The sequence below is a fragment of the Heloderma suspectum genome, chromosome 4 (genome assembly GCF_057233095.1).
Source record: "Heloderma suspectum isolate Gila_16-S chromosome 4, 16-S_ref, whole genome shotgun sequence".
Taxonomy (NCBI): domain Eukaryota; kingdom Metazoa; phylum Chordata; class Lepidosauria; order Squamata; family Helodermatidae; genus Heloderma; species Heloderma suspectum.
In genome coordinates, this window is record NC_139461.1 from 300,991,979 (window position 1) to 301,009,601 (window position 17,623).

General features: G+C 45.4%; 1 protein-coding gene across 1 annotated transcript in view; it reads left to right on the plus strand.

The window, feature by feature from the left end:
- The window catches only part of CDH4 (cadherin 4), a 1,230,390-nt gene that overhangs the window by 1,058,478 nt on the left and 154,289 nt on the right, over window positions 1–17,623 (plus strand). The window lies entirely within an intron of this gene.

Consider the following 17,623-nt stretch of genomic DNA (forward strand, 5'->3'; position numbering starts at 1 on the left):
GAGCAGAAGGGACGTGGCCACTTGGTGAATGCAGAGAACTGGAGGGAAATATTGCCATCAAGTCAGCAGACGGCAGTGGGGAGACCTGGTGGGCTGTCAAAAAGATTTGGAAGATAAACTAGGAGGACTGCCAGGTGGAGTTGGCATAGACAGCTTGGGCTTGCCCAAAGCAGGCTTGTCAGCTAGAGTTGACCCTGGGGCAGGAGAATCAGCTCATGCTGGGCAAGCGGTTGAGCAGGTGAAGAATGAACAAGAGGCTGCGTGCATTAGAGGGGGAACAGAGCTTGGGAAATCTTGGGCTGCTTCATCCCCAGTTGAGGCCCATTGATCACAGAAGACTCTGTTTTACAACACTTGCTGGGTAGGATGCTTACCGTCACCACCTGCCACTTGGAACAGAGGAACATAAGAAGAGCCCTGCTGGATCAGCCCAAGGGTCCATCTAGTCCAGCTTCATAGGATGACCCCAGGGTCTAGTATTTTGAGAGAGGGAGAAAAAATGTCTCCTATCCACATTCTCTACACCATGCAGAATTTTGTACCCCTTGGAGCAGCAACCAAGGAAAGTGGGGTGGGCATGGCTCAGCGATAAAGCACCTGCTTTGCCTGCAGAAGGTCTCAAGTTCAATCACCAGCATCTCCATGTAGGACTGGAGAAATTCCTGCATGAACCCCTGGATTGCTGCTGCCAGTCAGTGTTGACAATATTGGGCTAGATGGACCAATGATCTGACTCAGTATGAGGCAGCTTCCTGTCTGTCTGTCTGTCTGTCTGTCTGTCTGTCTGTCTGTCTATCATCTATCAATCTAAAATTATTTCTAGGCTGCCTTTAAGGGTGGAACCTATGAAAGGCTCAGGCTGTTCACTTCTTCACTGAGGAAGTCCTGGCCACATCATTTGCCCTTCATGTTTCTCCCTGGAAGATTAGCCTGACCAACTGCTGTGACAGATCAATTATGGATGAGAAGTTGCAAATATCAGGTTAATCCAATGTTGCACTCACGGATGTCTGCTAAGGCATCAGGCCTTTCTCCCTCCCTCCTCCACCCTGCAGAGGGTTGCCCAGTTCTGCAGAGCAAATTTTAAGGAATGACACAGGGGGTGTTTCCATGAGCGATTTACTCTGAGCTAGCTGTGTGTTGAGGTCGTTAGGGATAGATGACAGGGATAGATGACGTTGTGGCCATCCAGTAGCCATGACGTCACTCCCTGGAGCTTATCAGGGAAAAACCAGATTTCCTGAGACTGCTTAAAATCCGATTATTTTCCTCAAGTTAGGTTCTCCCTTCCTTAAGTTGTTGTGTGCCTCACATTTAGCTCAGGTATGCTAGCCCTGCCCAGGGGTGTGCCTTTCATCATGGCCCCAGTCAAGGTGTGTTTCCTGTGTGTTCCCCATCCCTGCACAAACCAATTTATGTCTACTCAGAGGTACCTCCCATTGTGCTCAATGAGGCTTGTCCCCTGAATGCGCACATCAGAATTTACAGAGATCCCCCCCCCCATTGAAATAGCACATTTTAAAGCACTAATCTCTTAAAGGCTGTAAAGCATTTTCTCAAAGCTGCAATTCTCTATTGGTTGGTTTATTGCCTAGGGATGTCGGAGAATTTCTCCATGAATCTCCAGGATAAATTGGTGGAGAAGCAGTCCGCTCCCCCGCCCCCCCGGGATGGGACTTACCTTTGGCGAATGTCCCTGGTGGCGGCGGCTCCCAGTGGCAGTGCGGCGGCGGCAGCCAGTCTTCTGACTGGCCACTGCCGCCGCCATTTCCAAGTTTAAAAAAAACAACAACAACAAACGTGATAGGCTATGTAAAGATTTACGTAGCCTATCACGGCTAGATTTTCAAAAAACACCGTGATAGGCTACGTAAATCTTTACGTAGCCTATCACGGCTGACTTTGGGGGGGGGGAAGCACGTACGCAAATGGCGGCGCTCATGGGCGCCGCCATTTGCGTTCCTTATTTTGGCATGGGTAGTCTACATAAATATTTTATGCTATTGCCCTTATTTACATACCCTGTCACGGCTGACTGCAGGCCAGGGATGCAAACAGCGGCGGCTACGGCTGCCGCCATTTGCGTCCCGGCAGGAGAAGAACTTTCGCGGCCGGAGAGGCGGGGCGCTCCCCCCCAGCCAGAATTTCAGTGGGGAGGGATGGGGCGCCTCCCCCTGCCCAGAATTTCAGGGGGAGGGACGGAGTGCCTCCCCCCCACCGCGAAGCAAGCTTCGGGATCAGGTAAGTGACTTTCGTCCATCCCTATTATTGCCATTTGGAAGTAACTACTTCCACCTTTGAACTTCCCAATCCTGCACAGCCCCTTAGAAAGGGGGCTGGTTTTCCATCCGTTTCCCCTCTGTGTCTTTCCCAGTGCAAACATATGTGTGTCTACTCGGGAGTAACTCCCATTGTAGTCAATGAGGCTTGTCTCCGAACTGCGCACTCCTGAGATTCCCGTGAATTGAAATAACGCATTTAGAGAGCCTCAATGCAAAGCTTCGAAGCTTCAATTGATCTCAGGAAGGCAGCTAGAACATGGTGTTCCTTTCATGATTGTTGGGGTGGGGAGAGAAAGGAGTGATTTCTGTGGATACAGGGGAGGAAATCTCCCAGGATGTTATCAAAGGAGAAAGGGGGGAGACCCTGGATGGGGGTGGGGGAGAGAGCTTCTCTTATTGGTTGAGCAGCCCCTGCCAGTCAGATGACATTCACTCCAACCCCCCTCCCCACCCAGAAGTATGTTCTGCGATGTGACTGTGATATACACTTGATCGTGGAGACCTGTGCAGACCCAAGCCAGCTCCTTGAAAAATCCAGGTAAGCCACAATTGGCTTCTCCTTCCATCTACAGTTGAGTCCAACCCTCTCTTACCTGCTCCCCACTTTCCCAAGCAGTGAGACATTCCAAGGGACAACTCTACTAAGTTTGGTTTCCTTTAGCTGAGAGAGTAATGAAGATGTTGTAATATTTGCCATATCTACAAATATACACAAACAGAACGTAAGTGGGTCCAACAGGCACTCCTACATGGTGGATCGCCAGAGAGCAATTTGGTCAGCCCTGAAGGTTATACCCCCTGTGCCAGCTAGCTCTACCTAGAAACCGTCTTTCTCCTTCCTTCTCCCCCATTCTCTCTCTTTCTCTGGCTCTTTCCACCTCCCATTTCTCTTTCACACAAACCAACGCACACACATTCCCCCTTCCCTCAGCTGAAGGGATTTCACCTTCTTGAAGCCCTGATGGGTATCTCATTCAAACTCTCAGGGTGGTTCCCAGCTATCAGGACACCATTATCTCTCATTGCTGAAGCATCATCTGAACTGTTCACCAGGGCTATTAACCAGCTATCTGCCTAACAACACAGCAGTAGGGGCAAGACTGACAACTGAACCAGCACGCAGCTTTGTAGAATAGTGCCTGACAATGCAAAGCTAGATGAAGCCTCATTCAATCCATGGGTGAAGAGCCCATTATGACTTCTCTTTAAATATTATATGGGTGTTCTCAACCTGAAAAAAAAATTAACCACCGAAACTATGTCTGACATTGGAGATAGCAAAAAAAAAATTAAATAAAAAATAGAAAAGCAGTGTATAAACCACTGATGGCTTTAAACCTATCTTACCTGGTTCCCGTTAATCGGGACGTAAATATGGTTACAAAACTCTGTGACCATTCACTCACTATGGCTGTGCTTAATTGAATGGATCCCCAAGGAAGATAACGATAATTGGACTGCACTTCATAAAAATTATTAAAGGGAGCTGGTTTCGCGACAGACTGATTTCAGCTCCATGCTCGCGTAAGGGTGAAAAATGCCACAGATGGGACAAAAACCCATCAATTCTCACCATCATGAGCTAATGGGGAGAAATTATAGCTTTACACACACACACACACACACTTAAACATCCAAAGATTCAAATGTGACATGAAATAGAAAGGCTAACGTTAAAAAAAGGAAGCTCAAATCAAATACTTGTGCTGAAATACATAAGAAGCAAAGGAGAAGTGAGAGGTTTGTTTGAAGATTAAGCGGGGGGTGATATTAGGGAGTGACTACGGCATGCAATATATGGATTAACTAGGAAAATCCAGAGCGAAGAGCAAGGGGGACAAATATGAAAATGAAAGAGCAGAGGTGGTGCTATTAGGAATCGGGGGATTAGGGGATTTTTGAGAGCTGTCGTGGAAAGCATATGAAAATATACTAGCCCCTTACTCATGTCCAAAGTGGGTACAGCAAATGCCATTCCCCCTGTATCAAAGTGGATATAGGAGGACTGTCATCACAGTGGCAAGCTGACTGACACACATTTTTAAACCCAGGGTGGGGAGCCTATTTTGCAAGCAAGGGCCACATTGGCTCCCCAGAAGCTTCTCAGGGGAAGCATACCCACAGTGGGTGGGGGGCCTCCCCCAGTCTCTCCCATGAGCTCCCATACATATGCACCTCTCCCTAATGTGGAACTGGAAATGGTACGAACTGATCCACTCCAGTCAGCTGAGGAACAGAGAGGACCTGATTTTCATCCCTGTTGTGGCACAATGAATGGGGGATTCAAAACCTCTCCATTCAACGTGCCACAATAAAGATGAAAATCAGACCTTTTCTGCTCCTCAGCTGACTGGCATGGATCAGCTGAAGTGTGGCAAGGATGGGCTGAGTGGACTTTTAAAGCTCTCCATGAGGCATGCTACAGGGGGGGATCAAAATTGTGCCCTGGGGGCAGGGGGAGCAGGCATGGCCTGGGAAGTGTGCTGGGGCCAGATCTGGCCTGCGGGCCCTGTTGGGAGTATTGCAACCTCATCTGTGAGTTACCGGAAGGGGGCACTGTTGCAGTTAGTTAATGCATGGGCATAGCTAGACTTAGGATCTCTATAGCCTACAGTGTGGTTCCTCCTTCCTCCTTCCTGCTCCTCCCCTTCCTTCTCTTTCTCTCTCTCTCTCTCTCTCTCTCTCTCTCTCTGCGACATTCCTCTATTGCTTGGAGGACATGGCTTGTTCTCTTGCTCCTGCCTGTGTAAAGGAACACAAAATGGTGTGAACAAACTCCTCTTGAAACCCTATGACTTGCCTGCATTTGCATATGCAAGAGTACTTATGAGTAAAGCTGTTTTTCTTTCTTCACTAACAGAAGAGAACATGGGTGGGAGGGTGCTGTTGCACTCATGTCCTGCTTGTAGGTTCCTGGTCGACACTGTGGTTGGACACTGTGTGAACAGAATGCTGGACTACATAGATCCTTGGTCTCATCCAGCATGGCTCTTGTTATGTTCTTATGTTCTTATGTCTCCTTTTTAGCTTTTTGTGTGCATGTGGGACTGGTAAATGCTCATTCTGTTCTTTTTGTTTTTCTCTGCTAGCTGCCTGTCTAACAGAAGGCAGCAATACCCAATAATCCCACCAGGCCCAAGGTTGCCCATCCATGTTTTAAATAGCTGAATGCATGTAGAGATCTCTCCATGGAAAAGGGAGCACTGAATTGCAGCAAAGCTATTCTCTCTACCTCTCACATGGAGATGTCCTATGCATACATGCATAAAGATCATGTGAAGTAATCATGTGCCACTTTTTTATCACACCTGAAAGTTTTAGGGTGTCCAGTGTCATTAAGGACCACCACCCAAGGTCCAAGTTTTATATCAGTCACAAAGATCTTGGTAGCATCATTCAGTGTTTTTCAATATGGCTACACTGATCTCTGTTGCAGTAGGATACCTTTCTCAGCAGCTGTGTAAACCTTCATCCGGTCTACAGCAAAGGGAATCTAACCCTCTAGAGAGTTTGCACTAAATATTTTATAGAAGAGGACTTTGAGCACATAAAAAGAAGTGGAGGATACAGAGAGAAGGGACAGAAAGGAACTGTCCTACTCCACATACTGCTGGCAAGCCAATAAATGCTGAGACATCTCAAATGTCACTGGCGCTTATTTGGGATAATAAGTATTTCAGCTCTGTGTTGCTCATAGCGGAAATGGCACTAACTTTTCCCCAATCTTCTTTAAAGGAGTAGTCTATACGAGGTACGAGCATGTTCATCTCATCTTAAAACCTAAGAGTTGGCAGCTCATGAATCTCTTTGCTTGGAATTTTTTCTACTATAATCCTTCCCAAAATTATTGACACTGTGTTGCACATATTGCTTTAAAAATGTATGAACCCTGACTCTGTGATTACCACGACATGGTTCTCAGAAACTGCAGCATTCCTAGACTTGGTTTCTCCACCAAGTGAAAGATAAAACGCAAAGCCTGCCAACAGCAGAGACGGAGGCTTATTTATTTATGAATGAAGGGGGGGGGGCAGTAGGGAGGGGATGGATATGACTACATCAAGTTTCCTTTCCCCAAATTCATTGGTGGAGGAACCAATAGCCATACATCAAAGTTCCTACAAATTCACATTTTATATTTAATGATAGGGGTTCGGGGGGCAGGGGATATTCTATATTTTATTCTTAAATGAAATTCCAGTTGGACTGGTTGGATGCAATTTCCCTCATTTTCAAGCGTTATTTATTCATTTATACATTTGTGTTCTGCACTTCAGTGGAAACATTTCACAACAGCTTGCAAATAAAACAGAATTTATTAAAAACAAAACACCAGTACCCCCCAGAATGACAAAATAGTGATCAACTCATGATAAATAACAGAAGGATTAAACACACACACACAATTGAAACAGTCTGCATCAGTTTAAAAGTGTGGAACCAAAAGGTCTTGAGAAGATAAGAGCCCTGCAGGATCAGACCAAGGCCTATGTAGTCCATAGCCTGTTTCCCATACCGACCAATCATATGCCTAAACGAAGCCCACAAGCAGGAGATCATTTGCCTGGGGAGGGCATTCCAAAAAGGCCCTCTCCCCAGTCACCACCTGCCTCACTTCAGACAGTGAAGAGAATCCGGAGGAAGGGCCTCTCTGAGTATGACAAGTGTACATGAAAGCTCATGTTGGAGCAGGCAATTTTTCGGGTCCCCTGTCATGGACTTGTGGCTTTTGTGTCATAAGAACATAAGAAGAGCCCTGCTGGATCAGACCAAGGGTCCATCTAGTCCAGCATTCTTTTCACACAGTGGCCAACCAGCTGTCGACCAGGGACCCACAAGCAGGGCATGAGCGCAACAGCACCCTCCCACCCATGTTCCCCAGCAACTGGTTTAAATAGGCTCACTGCCTCTGGTACTGGAGTCACTGCAGTGCAACTGGCAATTTATACTGTGTGTTTCCTGCATGAGATTTCAAGACCTCAAGCTAGCCAGACTTTTACTTTCCCGCAATTTCTCAGAATGGTGCTAGTTTGGGGAATACACTGGCCACTTATGCATCACCTAAAAGAGGAAATGCCTCACCAAGCCAGAGGAGAAAAGAGGGCATAGATTTGCATAAAATGTGCATGGGCTAATTGATATGTATAAGATGCACATTTAGAAATCATTACTATACTTTAAACAGAAATGCAATGTATCTTACCGTAGCGGGGATTATTGTGCCAGGTGACCTGGTGCTGCTTACTGTTAATGGGCAATTTCAAGGTCCATGCTCTCTCTTCTTATGGTTCTTTATCTTTAAATGGACTAGGACCAGACAACCCTTCAAACAGAGGACTACCCTCTGTAAAACAGGAAAGGACTGGGCATGTTTAGCCTTGAGAAGAGAAGACTGAGGGGAGATATGGTAGCGCTCTTCAAGTACTTGAAAGGTTGTCACAGAGAGGAAGGCCAGCATCTCTTCTCAGTCATCCCACAGTGTAGGACACGGAATCACGGGCTCAAGTTACAGGTCGAACATCAGGAAAAACATCCTGACTGTGAGAGCAATACGACAATGGAACCAATTCCCTAGGGAGGTGGTGGGCTCTCCCACACTGGAGGCGTTCAAGACGAAGCTGGACAGCCATCTGTCAGGGATGCTTTGACTTGGATTCCTGCTTTGAGGAGGGGGTTAGACTCCATGGTCTACTCTTATAGGCCCATTCCAACTCTACTATTCTATGATTCTACATGGCTACCCTAGTTGGAACATCATGGGAATTTAGTAGGGTATCTGGATCCAGCTTCCTGGCACTGTTTGGAGTACCAGAACAGAAAAAGGAGACCCAGAAAAAGGAGACCTCAGTTGTGGGCCCTGCTAGGGAGCTGGGGCCCTGGCATCTGCCCCAGGGTATCAGGTGCTGCTGCTGACCCTGCTCCCCTAAAAAACATTCCCCTTTCTCAAAAGATCTCTCTGCACCAGTAGCCATCGATCTCAGTTGACCTCTGCTAGAGGTTTCCACTGCGACAAGCCCAAAGCAATGTTATGCCTTCTTTGTCCTAGAGAGTGAAAGGATGTAAGGCCCCAAGTGCTGACTTAGAATCTATACTGCAGTTTGTGTTGTTCTCTATTTCCTCCCCTCCCACTTTTTGCCCATCCAAACATTTACCCCATTTTCAAACTGACATGTTGCACCATCTGTTGCAGAACTTGATCTGAATGACCTTGATGTGAGAGCAGTTATACACGAGGGACTCCCTGTGGGCACAGGTTGTCTGTTGTCAAATGAGAACAAATGGCTGTCCGGGAAATGACATCTATGTCGCAAGGCTGCCTTGCTTATTTGTTTGGACTGTATTATTTTCACCCTTGGTGGAGGGGAAGAACAGAGAAATCGCCATGTCAAAAAGCAAGAGTAACCTGTCGCAGAGATGGGGCAGTGGGACTTGCCCAGTAAAGCGAGGACAATGGCTGTCAAGCAATGAAGCTGCAGCTTGTGCAAAATGCTGCAGTCAGACTCATAATGGGGACCAGAAGGTCTGAACATATAAGCCCAATTCTGGCCCGCTTGCACTGGCTGCCTATATGCTTCTGAGCCCAATTTAAAGTGCTGGTTTTGACCTAAAAAGCCTTACATGGCTCAAGACCACAGTACCTAATGGAATGCCTCTATCAGCATCAACCGACCCGTACGCTACGCTCTGCATCTAAGGCCCTCCTCTGGGAGCCTCCTCCGAGGGAGGCTCCAAGGGTAGCAACAAGGGAGAGGGCCTTCTTGGTGGTGACCTCCATTTATGGAATAATCTCCCTGACGAGGCCCACCTGGCACCAACATTGTCACCTTTTGGGTGCCAGGTTAAAACTGCCCTCTTCTCTCTGGCATTTGACAGCATATAAAGAGACTCTTTAATTGTCTCTGGCCGATTGTTTTAAACTATTTTAGATATATGTTGTGTTGTGTGTGCTATTTGTTCTATGTCATTACGTGAATAGTTTTGTTCTCATATAATGTCTTTTAATGTTTTTTTTTTTAAATTTCTGTGAAACACCCAGAGAGCTTCAGCTATGGGGCGGTATAGAAATATAATGAATAAAATGAAATGAAATGTGAGCATTCATCTGCAGGAAGGGAGATCATGAGCCACTTCAAATGTTCCGAAGGAGAAAAGAGCAAATCAAAAAGCTTGTGCTTCATCATCCTGCACATCCAGGTCCCGCCCATGGGGAGAATAACCTGAACGTCCCCTTCCCTTTTTTCTCGCCAGTTTTTGACATGGATTATGATGGAGATGCAACTGCAGGCCATGATCATGGGCCAAACCTCCTTTCAATTTCTGGGTAGTTCAAGCAATAGCTCGACAGTTATGGTTTTAGCCACTTCCAGAGAGGCAACTCAGGAAACTGTAGGTGCCTACCAGAGGTGTGTTTGCTTGCCCCTTAGATTGTACCTCTTGATAAGACTCATAATTCTGAAGAGTTATGAGAATTTGAAGCTAACTTTTGCAATCTTGTTCACACCATTTTTCCCTTCTCTCATTTTGTTTTTCCGCAACCTCCTTTCCCTTCCTTTCCTCTCCTTTCCTTTCTTTTCCTGGAATAAGATTCTCTCTCTCTCTCTCTCTCTCTCTTTCTCACACACATATGCACATCAACAACAACATTATCATAAGGGATGTTTAAAATGTTACCACTTTACCTTTGTGGTATAGAAGCCCCTTCTATGTGGTGCAGTCTTACGATATTCCAGTAACTGGTATAAATGAAACCACATGGGGATAGGGTGACATGGCAGTGGGGTTTCAACAACCCTCCTCATGCATTCACAGGTGCACCCACCAGCCATGGCCCCAAGTGTCAACACAACAGTGAGCCCTGTCAACCACCAGAAAGCAGTCAGTGGAAGTGTGAAGCAGCAACGTGTGCATAGAGATGTAAGGTTTCCTAATGCAAGCAGGAATCTTTGGCCAATCATGTTTTGCACTTGTGTAAAGAAGCCCTATATCCATACCTCTGGCAGGGGACAAAATCTTGCATTGGAAGGGTCTGGAATGTGGCGGAGAGTGAGAAGAGAGAGGGGAATGAGGCTGATATCCTAAATTGAGCCAGAGGCAATATTTGATCTCATGATCGCATATGCTCTATTGAACTGTTCTGATTGATGCTGATATTGTACTGGGATGGTGGAGGGGAGGGGAAGGTTCAGGGGTTCATTATGTAACTGAAAAGCTTTTCATCAAAAAGGTTAATTAAAAAATGCAGCCATGGAAGGGATGAATTAGATCATGATCACGGTCCTGAGGAAGGGGTTTACTTTACCCCCATCCTATTTTTCCTGATCTAAATTCCACCACCCCCCTGAAGCTGCTATTTTCACCATTAAGGAAAATTTACTGGGACCACCTCATGATTTCATAGCATTGAACTGGGATTCTCCTGGTTTACATCTTGGTCACTTAGCCCCGCTCTACACCAAGTCTCTGGTCACAGACTGGATTTGGATTTGTCACCCCCAAAGGATTTCTTTCTAGTTCACAGAGCTTCCTTCCTCAGTCACTGTCAGGTAGCTGACTCCCACACACGCTTGTTGTCCATCTGCTCTGCCCCCTTTCTGGAGATGTGTGAAGTTCAGCATGCGTCGCATATAATGAACTGCAAACCTCTATGAGTGGCGTTCATTGCTTCGTATTATCCCTGACAGCTTTTAATTCTGCAGGCCGGTGCAATAAAAATATAAATACAAAGGTTTTATACGTTAATATCCCTGGCTATCACTGCTAAACCATCTAATTGTTGGAATTATTCTATAAGGAAATTATCCCCATTTCCACAGCAATGTTTCCTGTCAAAGGAAACAGCTGACTAGTGCAAAGCTGAATTTAGCCAGCCGTAGATTTAACTGTTGGTTTGAAGCTGATGTTACTACAAGATGTGTGGAAATAGTCTTGCCTCATTCCATTTTGTTTCTGTCATTTTATGCAGGCATGACCTCTAATAGCATGTTATTGCAACAAGCAATGTCACTCATTAGCAAAAGGTGTTGTTGTTGTTTTAATTCACCCAAGTTAATACTGTTGGAAATGCACACTGCACCTTCTGGCGAATTAATTGCGATAATGCATGGATAATGCATGAGGAGTTAAGAAGCTGAGTTATACTGAGTTAGACCATTCGCCCATCTCTGATTGGCAGTGGCTGTCCGAGCTTTCAGGCAGGATTTCTTTTCTAGCTCTACCTGGAGATGCCGGAGATCGAACCTGGACCTTCTGCGTGCAAAGCAGGCTCTGCCATTGAGCTACGGCCCCTCCCAGTTGTAGTGGGAGGCAGTGGAGAGGATAGAAGCAGCTAAAAAGAATTATACAGTCATATAGAGTGACATCTTGTTCTCTGCTGCCCCAGTGGGAAGGACTAGATCTAATGGACGTAGGTAACAGGAGGGTAGATTTCAGTTGAACATGAAAGGAACCTTGCTGATGGTATAATAATGCAGCCAATTATCTAGAGGGGTGGTGGGCTATCCCTCACTGGAGGTCTCTCAGCAGAGGCTAGACAGCAATCTTTTGGGGGATGCCCTAGCTCTGGATTTCCTGCACTGAGCAGGAGGTTGGACAGGACTAGCTGGCTTACAAGTCCCCCTCCCACTCGAAGTTTCTACGATCAACCAAACTTCGGATGGATGAGGCCAAAAGATTTAAGTGTGATGGGGAGAGGTTCATATGGGAGCAATTGCTCCCATAGATATATGCTCCAACTGCCCTTATTTAGGGACAGCCTCTATTTTCTATTCCCTCAACAAGGGGCCCGTGTGTCCTACTTTACAGAGGAGAGTCCTCTATTTGATAGCATCCTCTGTTTGAAGGGCAGTTTAGTCCAAGTCCAGTTTAAAAATATATAACTGTAAGAAAGGAGAGCCCAGGCGAGCAGCCCACACTCGCCCCGGCGGCCTCGTTGAGCTCTGCAGTCACCATTTATTGAAAAATAAAATGGCGAACGCAGAGGTGAGCATATTTGCGTACGTGCAAAAATGCACATTTTTGCAAATGCACATATTTGTGTGCAAGCAAATATGCCCATTTCTGCAAAATGTGCATTTCTGCACGTACGCAAATATGCACATTCACAAAATGTGCATTTTCTCATGCACCAAAATGTGCATTTGCAAAAATGGGCATTTTCAGACATACGCAAATATGCACATTTTTGCTATGGCAATTTTATTTTTTTTTAAATGGCGACCACAGAGCTTGATGAGGCCACCGGGGTGAGTGCGGACCACTCGCCAAGCATGGGCAGGGGGCAAGCAGGGGCAGGGGCTCAGTGAACGGGGCTCAGGGATACGGTCAGAGGGGGATCCTCCAGATTCCTAGACGGAATTGGGTGCCTACACCATCCCTAATCGTAGAATAGTAGGGTTGGAAGGGGCCTACAAGGCCATCGAGTCCAACCCCCTAGTTTTCACAGTAAACATTAGAAACATATACCTTATCTCTACTCCATATGCAGGTAAATGCATGCATGTGAACGTTAAACCATTGTGCAGTGCACAGCCTAGCTTCTCAGACACAACAGGTGCTGGGATATATTGAGGGAGGAAAGAAAGTGGATGGTCAGGCCATACTCACTTAGGTGTGCCAAAAAAGTGAAATGGTTATAGATCTGCCTGAAAAGAGTTTGGATGGCACTGACTGAAAAGTAACACATATTGGCTCCATAAACCACGGGTTAACATTACACAAACAAGTCTCAGGCTTGTGAACTCCTGCATTGAGCAGGGGGTTGGGCTCGATGGCCTTGTAGGCCCCTTCCAGCCCTACTATTCTATGATTGTATGAACTCCACCCCCACACTGCATCTCCTCTAGTCTGGACACAAGACGGAAAACAGAGGCTTTCACTTCTGTTTTAAACTAACTGCAGTTACTTTTATGTCCAAACCCAGACAAACTTTAGTTTAACAGCCTTACTTCAAATCATAGTTTATGATCTTGGCTTTTCTCCCCAAACTATGACAAAGTATAACCCAATGGCGGCTGGTGGCTCTGATGTCAGTGGGGCAGTGACTCCACTCTGGGTTTCAGTCAGAACCAGCTAGAATTCTAAAGGAGCTATCCAAAGTGCTGAACCATATCCCCAAAATGGGTTCAGCACCTTGGATAGATCCTTTAAAGTTCTGTCTGGTTCTGACTGAAACCCGGAGTGGAGTCAACGCCCCACTGGCATCAGAGCCACCAGCCTCCACTGGCTTAACCACAGTTTGGGGTTCAGACATATGAATAAACCTCAGTTAATTGAAAACAGAAGCAAAAGCTTCCAGTCTCTTCCTTGTGGCTGCACTAGAATTGGAGACGGAGTGGTCAGCACTTGTGCATGTAGAGCTGACCCATAATTTGCATCCAATCAGATCACTGTGGGACATTTATGTCTTCCCAGTGTATGTTAACTGGAAGACATTATATGTTAACCACCCTTGCTCTTTGGCTTTGAAATCAGTGAAGGACAGACAAACGGGGCCGGGTCAGATGTCAGGTACATATATTGGATGGAAGCCACATCCCTCACTCATCACATTTGAACCCTGCCAAATTGCTACTTGGTAAATCGTCTGCTGTGTTTAACAACAAGATTCCTAACATATGGTTATGTTATAATATGTTTCCCCCAATTATACAGACTGCTTGATTTCTCTGAGTGTATTTGAGTAACTTCACATCCAGACCTGGATGTTGCACTTCGCGCTCGCTCGCTCGCTCTCTCTCTCTCTCTCTCTCTATATATATATATATATATATATTTCCTCCACCTTGTCTACAGCTGGTTGCTTTTTACATTATTCAGTAAATAAAATCCCAGCTGAATACGTGGGAAAATGTTAAGTATTCAACTGGAAGGCTCACCAGGTTTTAGCATAATCTTGGCAGTTTAAATCTGCTTTCCCTCTCCCTCTCATATGAGCTTGTCACACAGTGGAAAATAGTGTACCCTTCCAATTCCAAGTTAGAGAAAAGCACCTGCTTGTCTCAAAACAATTTAAAGTTTTTGGTAAATCGCTTTTTTTTTTTTTCCTCCAGTAGCCCCATTCGCCTCTCTAAAGGGATTATGGTATAAAGCTGCACTAGGTCAAGTGAAATAATTAAACACAAGCTGGCTCCACTAATTAACTTATCCACAGACCATTGTTAGGTATTAGCATTTTAAAGGCAGAATTTAACTGTTAACCCTTTGCAGTCGAGAGCCAGAAACATTCGCGGAGGCCGGAGATGCTTCACATTTGAAACGACAGCTTTGCAATGATAAAACTTTCCCCCTTTAGCTTATGGTCAAACTCCACATTCTGATGAGCACCATTTTTGTTTCATTTCGTTTTCAAAAGCACATGCATAAACCAGTGGAGGCTGGTAGCTCCAATTTCGGCGGGGCTATGAATCCATTTCGGGTTTCAGTCAGAACCAGTCAGAACTCTAAAGGAGCTATCCAAGGTGCTGAGCCCATTTTTGAGATTGGGTTCAGCACTTTGAAGCTCCTTTAGAGTTCTGTCTGGTTCTGACTGAAACCCAGAATAGATTTACAGCCCCACCAAAATTGGAGGATACCACCCTCCACCTTCTTAAATTTACCCTCTTTTATTATTTAAAAAAACGCAGCTTGGGCCTTGATCCAGAACTTGCTCCTGCTCTGGATGCAGGGGGACGACAACACTTTCTGGCCCCACCCCAGCTGATGTTTGCTTACAAAGGTGCTGGTTGAACTCATTCTGGGACAAATAGCAGCCAGGGGTGATTTTCAGCAGGAAACTGGCATGGAGTGTCCCTGATCCAGATTAGGAGTAACTTTCCAGAGCAGCCTTGATAGCTGCTTTTTCTTCAAAATAAAAGTGGCCAGCTTGGACATGGTTTTTTAAAAACTGTTTCTTGGGATGTGTAGTTTGGCCCTTAGAGCAGAGGTATTCATTCATAAGAAGTATGCTGTGCAACCCTCCTTAGATAGTAACACTTCAGAATGCAGCTGAGGATCAGATGTATGAAAGTTTCCCCATGTTAAAAAACACACACAATGATATGAATGTAGAAGCAGAAAATTGCTCATCTGATAGAAAACTAAGCTAGGTCTCTTACCCCTTATATGTTAGCTTTCCCCAAGCATTGTGTTTAGGCCATGGCAGGGTATTTATGCAACCCACCAACCCCCACCCCTGCATGGTGCAGTGGTACAATTCCAAGAGGTCTATATTGCCTGATCTTTCTGTAAATGTAGATTGATCCTTATATAGAGAGGATCCAGCTATGAATAGCAGCTACAGCACATGTGACAGGGCCTTTTGCGGGGCGGCACCCGAGCTGTGGAACTCCTGGAAGAGTTTCAACTGTCCCTCATTATGTAGTCATCTAGGCACCAGTTAAAGGCCTATTCATTTATGAAGGCTTTTAGGGTATAGGGAAGTGCTCTTTTTTTGAGTGAGAGAGCGAGATTGTTTGTGTTCATGTTTTTATTGCATTTTATTATATATTCGTGATTTTAGAATCACGATTTTAGTGTTGTTTTTGTGGTGTACCGTGTTTTATATAGGCTGTTAGCCACCCTGGGCACTTTGTGAGGAAGGGTGGGATATAAATCAGAGAAATAAATAAATAAAAACTTTACAAAATGGGGGTGGGGTGATCAATAAGGGTTGCCAACTAACCAGAAAAATGGTCTGCTCTGCTCTTGTGACATTAACTGTAGCATGTGATGTGCAGAAACCAGCATGTGAAAAACTTTTCAAAGGCTGGTTAATAAACATTATCAGCTGCATAGCAAACCACTGTTAACGATACAGCTACAGAGACCCACTGAAAAGTTGGCAACCGCATTCTGAATCTGAGCACCATTCACCCATGAACCATGTGTTCAGAGTGGAGAAGGGGACAATCCCCATTCTATTTCTATTCCAAACCATCTTCCAGAATCAGTGGAAAGAGATATTTTTAATAATGTTGTAAGCTACTTTGATTTTTTTTTTGAAAGACGGAATATAAATATTTAAATATAAATAATATATTTAAAATAAATATTTTAATATATATATTTTAATAAAGACTAAAATAGAGTGCAGTCCAGCACACTCTCAAGTGTACACTTTAGTTCTGTTGGTTCCAGTCTGAGATTCCACTGTGCACTGGTATATCTGATGGTAAACCATGGAGTAGTGTAGGGATCTGCAACTAAACCTAAACCTTAACCTATAAAGCCCTACACGGCTTGGGACCACAATACCGAACAGCACGCCTCTCCCGAAATGAACCTACCCATACACTACGCTCTGCATCTAAGGTCCTCCCCCAAGTTCCTCCTCCAAGGGAAGCTCAGAAGGCAGCAGTGAGGGAGAGGGCCTTCTCAGTGGTGGCCCCCCATCTGTGGAACAAGCTCCCTGATGAGGTCCACCTGGTGCCAACCTTGTCATCTTTTCAGCGCCAGGTTAAGGCCTGTCTCTTTCCCCAGGCATTTGGCAGCACATGATGAATTTTAATCGGTCTTGGATGTGTCTTTAGTTATGACTGATCGTTCACAAGTTGGTTTTAGTTATATGTTGTTTGGGTATATTGTCTGTGTGCTTTTATGTAAATGGATTTTAAACTTTGTATGTTGTATTTTAATGTTTTAACTTCTGTAAACTGCCTGTTGAGCTTTGGCTATGGGGCGGTATAGAACTGTAAATAATAATAACAACAACAACACATTCTGCAGCCTCTGAATAGCGATGGCAGGAGCTCAGGCAGTGAGATTTTCTCCTCCTCTACTGCCATAAGCAAGCTTTGTTGAGAGGAAATGACAGCCAGATGTTCACAGCAGGAAGGCAATGGGCACAAGCAGAACCTTGGCAAAGCAGTTCATCCTTCTAACTGAACTGGTTCATCCTAAGCCTATCTAGATGTCTTCTCCTCTGCATGGATGTAGCTGGAGACAACAAGCCTTAATTGCTATAACACAGCTGTCTATCAAAAGGGCTTCATACTTCAGCTTTCCTCTTGATTCAGAAGTGGCCGCAGGCTGTTCAGGACAAGAACAATGTTTTGTCCCCCTGCTCCCATGGAGAGACAGTTGTCAGGCAAACTCCTTCCATATGACTTACATACTAGTATTCCTGGTGCTTACCTAAATAGTGAACAAGGTTTCAAGTCCAGACAACCTCTCAGTAACCAGGGTCAGCATGATGGGTAGGCATGGTTGAGCCATCTGCTAAGGGCCCATACCGTGGCAGAGGCCCACTGACAAGAGCTTCCTGGACTTGCTCCTCCTCTTCACCCTTGAAGAGGCTTTCCACTTGCCTCCCTCTCTGGTCCAGACAGTGGTAGTGTTGAGAAGGAGGAGCAGCAGATGCCATGGTC